Consider the following 6,205-nt stretch of genomic DNA (forward strand, 5'->3'; position numbering starts at 1 on the left):
CCTCGTATTGTATTATTATATTTTCATTTTTATATTATATATTTTAAATTTTGTAAATACACACACACATCACACGTGTATACACATACCTATTTTATAAATAAAAATTATTTTAAATATTAAAAATATATAGTTTATTTTAGAATAAGTCCTCTCTCCTTCCCTCCTATTAAAATCTTATTATTAATTAAAAATTACTATAAATATTATTATAAAAAAAAAAGTCTCTCTCGCGTCCGCCTCTCGCGCTCTCCTTCGCTGCATCAGCTCTCGCGCTCTTCATCGCCGCGTCATCTCGCTACCTCTCGTCATCTCGCGCTATCTCTCTCGCTCTTGCGATATCTCTCTCGCGTGCGCCTCGCGCTCTCCTTCGCGAACGCCTCGCGTCATCTCGCTACCTAGCCATCTCGCCTATCTCGCGACCGCTATCTCTCTCCTTCGCGTGCGTCATCTCTCTCACGTGTGCCTCGCGCTCTCCTTCGCGTTCCTCTCTCCGCGCGGACCCCTCACCCATCAAGCTCCACGCGGTCTTTCGCGGTTTCCTCTCTCCCCGCGGACCCCTCGCGGACCCTAACATCGCGGACGCTCCCCCCTCCCCGCGGACCCCTCGCGGACCCGGCACCAAAATCGCGGACGCCTCCCCCTCCCCGCGGACCCGGCTCCAAAATCGCGGACGCTTCCCCCTCCCCGCGAACCCCTCGCGGACTCGGCACCTAAATCGCGGACGCTTCCCCCTCCCCGCGGACCCCTCGCGGTACATTGCGGACGCCTCCCGCGTGACGTCATGCCCCCTCCCCGCGTGACGTCATTCCCCCTCCCCGTGTGACGTCATTCCCCCGCGCCCTGGGTTCTCCTCGCCCCTCACCCCCCCTCATTGCCCCTGAGTTAGAATCGGTATAGTATTACAACTAATAGGGGTTGTTAGTTTTATCCCCTTATAAGACGATATGGGAAGATTTAAAAAAATATTAATAAATACCCTTTTTATATTAGTGGAAAATATCCATCAAATTTCATTGTTTAACTTGTCCAAAATTTGAGAAAAAGTTTAAAAACCTAATTTTCATCTCCCCCTTTGGAGCAGTGTACTCTTCAAGAAAGGATATAGGGAGGAGTGTATGTGTTTATATTAAAACCCTCCTTAATTTTCGACAAAAAAAAATTTCCTAAAACATTTTCGCATTTATGTAGAAACATTCTGTATAATACTAAAGTTTATTAATTATTGTTTATTGTCCTTTTTATTTTTTCTCAATTTAAAAATTTTTTTATTTTATTAGGAAAAACTTTGTCAATAAATACTTTATCAATCTATCTACTTTGTTATATTGTATAATACCAAAGTATATTTTAAAAGGTGTCATTTATCGTGCTTTATGTTTTCTCAACTTTTGCAATATTTTGACTTTATTTTGAATAACTTTGTCAATAAATGTGTATATCAATCTGTCTACTATATTTTGTTATATAATACTGTAAAATGTCTACTAACGCAAAAGGATTGTCATATTGAAGGCCTTAACAGATTGTGTGTGTGCACAGAGATTGTGTGTGTGCACAGATATTGTGTGTTATTATATTGTTATACCAACAACAATAATAAAAATAACAATGGTTTATACGATGAAAATCTCTATTACTCCAACGTTAATAGAGATATCTAAATAAAGCGGAAGTTTACACTTACTAATAGTGTCACTCGATTTGTCTACAATAAGAGAAGCGCGAAGGTCGAGAGAAGATGCGCCGGCAAGAGATAGAATTTGCGCTTCTCTTATTCTAAAACTCTAGTTTATTTTCAACTCTAGTTTATTTTCTTTTCAGAAACTTCTTTCTTTTTGGTAGCAGTCACAATTAGGGTTAGATTACGTTAGGTACAATCCTTGTCTTTTCAGAACGATAGAGTTTAAGGAATTGAGCAGATGGCTATATAAGTCCGTTTTGTTCACAGTGCGAACGTCAATATCGCTGCTAGGCCGCGCCAAGTATTCAGAATGCTCTTCAAGAATTTTAATGCGACGGAGAAAGAATTTATCGCGAACATAGAATGCGCAGTAATGGCGGAAATACATATAAAAGTCGGGGGAAAAGGGTGCGCATTGTCGCCGTCTAATGGCCTGCCTCGGGCGTCACATAGAGTGGTGACGCATACACCTAACAGAGGACCGTCCTTCAAGAGGGAGGAGGCCCTTGCACCGGCGTAGAATTTTAAAACAACCCCTCCCCTTCCAGGCAGATTTGAAAGGACCAAGAGACAATCGAACTTCCGGATTTCACGCTTATTTTGAATTGTCATTCATACATATAGGCTAGATTTTTTATCAATAAATAATACATTATGAAATATTATTATGTAATTTTTTACCCTTACGCAACATGAGAATACCCAAGTAGCACATAAAGCTTTAAAACGTCTGAGATAACGTTGTCGTAGCTTAAACTGCAGCATTTTTGTCTACCACAGCTACTGCCACAACGTCATTGTGACGTTTTGACAAAGTTGTGAAGTAAATTTATGTGTTGTGCCCGAGAATTGGGAAAAAAACGGCATATTATTTTGGCCACCAGGGCGAAAAGGAATGAACCTTCGAAAAGATGATAGCATTTTACCAGATTTTAATAATTGGTCGAAACAAAAATGCATTGTAAAAAGAAAAAATTTTGCTACCTTTCAAGCTGCTATCAAAGCAGAAAAATATTTAAGTCCGTTTGATGATACCGAGGACGAAGAAAAGTAAGTACAGATATATTGAAAATGATTTGCAATGTAGTTAGTATGTTTATAAAACTGTACCTTCAGACGAAATTCATTCGAGTACATATTTCTGAAAAATCCGTTAAATAAAACAAAATTTAATTTAAAACATCAAAATTATTTTATTTATTTTTTAAAATTTAATTAATTTAATTAATGTAATTTATTTGATTTATTATATTTTATAAAATTATTTAAAACAATATTTGTTTACAGTTATTTGGCGCAGAATTCTTCAAAACAAACACAGGGTTCCGAGAATAATATCGATAACAATAATATCGATTTTAACAATTTAATTAAAGAAGCTACTATTAATAATAACGTGACTCTCTTTCTAAAATCTAGAAAATTCAGTTGATAGTATTCCAACCCTTCAAATTCCAAAGAATAATTCATAGGAATGGGAAACTACGAGAGAAATTATAGATGCAACCGATTTGAGAATTCCCGATGAGAAATTCTCAGAAACCGTTAGACGCTGTTCAAAGTATGCTTAAATATTTATCTATTTGATATGTTATTTAACACATTAAAAAATGTTTTTTTTTTTCAGTACAAGACCAATTTGATACAATAAATTCAAATGAAGAATTTCTTGAAAATTTGAAGAATCATATGCATCGAGAAATATCTGCGTTACATGTCAAATTTGACAAATTAATCGATCTTCTGATTAAAAATCAAAGCAATAACATCATCGAGAAACCTGAAAATGACAAAGTGATATCCTTGAAAGGGATATAAAACAAATGAAACCACTAGCAATAGAATCAGATATGAATAAATTAGAAAATAACCTGTGTAATCAAGAATTTGAATTGGCATTTGTAAGTTCCTTGTTTGTATATTTTCAATATTTCGTAAATAAGTACTAATATTAATAATTTTTTAGATAAAAGTGATGAGTGAAATTGGAGGCACGACTGGTAAGAAGGATGGAAACAAAATAGCGTATTTATTGATGAATCGATTATTTGGAAGGCAATTGCTAACTCAGTATTCATGGACTGGTTCTACAAAAAAGAAAGAAGAAAAAATTAATAAGATTGCTTTTTTTAAATACAATCGAATAACTGAAGCAATTTATAAAATTATACACTTAGCCGATTTACGTTATACAATTGACGATAACATTGCTTTTTTGAAACGGATTCTTAAAAACAGTGTTAGTCGAAGCAAACAGCTTCAAAAGCAACAGAAGTGAGTAGGAGTTAAAAATAAAATTTTTACAAAAATATATATATATACTGGGTGTCCGAAAAATCGCTTGCTCCACTTCGGGAGGTGATTCGGGACGAAAAAAGAAGAAAAAAATGTTATATAAACATAGGTCCGGAAATAAGTCGTTTCCGAGTTATAATCACTTTTATGTTTAAAAAATCATAATTTGTAGTCCGCTTGGCATCCCTCTTTCTTAATTTTTTCTTAAATTAAAAATTTTTATTTTTTAATTTTTATTTCTTATTTTTATTTAATTTTTAATTTTCAATTTTTATTTTTTAATTTTTTTTAATTTTAATTTTTAATTTTTTTTCAATTTTAATTTTTTTAGTTTTTTTCAATTTTTCAATATTTGTAAATACGATTACATTATTTTTAAAGTATAAACATGAACAGATATTTAAATCGAATTAAATAAAGTGTTCAAAATGACCACCTTCAGCACGAATGCTGGCCCTTATTCTTCTATCAAAGGAATTCCGAACTCTTTGAAAAACATTTGGATCCCTCCTTATTTCTCCAAATCTATGAATTATTCTTTGTCTTAAGTCAGCAATATTATTGGGTGCATTTCTGTAAACAATTGACTTTACGTGACCCCATAGATAAAAATCAAGTGGAGTCATGTCTGGTGATCTTGGGGGCCAAGCAACCGGACCTCCACGCCCTCCATCTCTGGCCATAATTTCGATTCAAATGATCTCTGGCAACACGGCTAAAATGCGCAGGTGCACCATCATGCATGAACCACATGTTTTGTCGTATTATTAAAGGAACGTTTTCAAGAAGGTGGCCTAACTCTTCTCTAAGAAATCGTACATAATTCTGACCATTTAATCTCTCTTCAAAGAAATATGGCCCTATAAATTCGTCACCAATAATACCCGCCCATACGGTGCAACTTAACTGTTGTTGATGCCTTCTTTGATCAATTGCTTTAGGATTTTCTAAAGCCCATACATGAAGGTTGTGATAGTTAAAAATTCCATTTCGGTCAAAGCCTGCTTCATCATTAAATAGAATATTTTCACAAAAATTCGGATTTTCATCTATTCTGTTTACAACCCATTGGCAAAATTGCAAACGGGGACCATAATCTGCAACAGAAAGTCCTTGAACTCGTTGCACGTGATATGGATACATTGCATTTCTTGATAAAATGTTCCATATCGTTGATTTTGGTACTCCGATTTCATCCGAAACTGTTCTAACACTAGTAGCAGGATTACGCTCAAATTGTTCAAGTACTTCTTCTTCCGTTACAACATCCACTCTAGGTCTGCCCTTACTTGTTCTTTTTTTTAATGTACCAAATTCTCTCAAGGTTCTGTCTACATTTCGAAAAGACTCTATTCCCGGTACATCTCGATTTGGAAAAGACTGTATGTATAATCTTCTTGCTTCGGCAGCATTACTTTGAGCAAGACCATACATAAGGTGCATATCAACTAATTCATTAAAATTCAAACGATCCATTGATGAATACAGAAAGATTAGATACAATCTAAAAGTAAGGTGTTGCTAAATAATAATTTGAAACTTATTGAAAACTGTTTTCAATGAGTGAATGAAAAATGAAGAATGAAAAAAATTAGTTTTAATGAATTAGCTGATAATTACCCTAAGTACTTTTAGATTGTATCTAATCTTTCTGTATTCATCAATGGATCGTTTGAGTTTTAATGAATTAGTTGATATGCATCTTATGTATGGTCTTGCTCAAAGTAATGCTGCCGAGGCAAGAAGATTATACATACAGTCTTTTCCAAATCGAGATGTACCGGGAATAGAGTCTTTTCGAAATGTAGACAGAACCTTGAGAGAATTTGGTACATTAAAAAAAAGAACAAGTGAGGGCAGACCTAGAGTGGATGTTCTAACGGAAGAAGAAGTACTTGAACAATTTGAGCGTAATCCTGCTACTAGTGTTAGAACAGTTTCAGATGAAATCGGAGTACCAAAATCAACGATATGGAACATTTTATCAAGAAATGCAATGTATCCATATCACGTGCAACGAGTTCAAGGACTTTCTGTTGCAGATTATGGTCCCCGTTTGCAATTTTGCCAATGGGTTGTAAACAGAATAGATGAAAATCCGAATTTTTGTGAAAATATTCTATTTAATGATGAAGCAGGCTTTGATCGAAATGGAATTTTTAACTATCACAACCTTCATGTATGGGCTTTAGAAAATCCTAGTACTCTGCGTTGATACCACTGCTT

This window comes from Prenolepis imparis, unplaced genomic scaffold (assembly GCF_030444845.1).
Source record: "Prenolepis imparis isolate NDT839.2.m4 unplaced genomic scaffold, iyPreImpa1.0 SCAF_7, whole genome shotgun sequence".
NCBI lineage: Eukaryota > Metazoa > Arthropoda > Insecta > Hymenoptera > Formicidae > Prenolepis > Prenolepis imparis.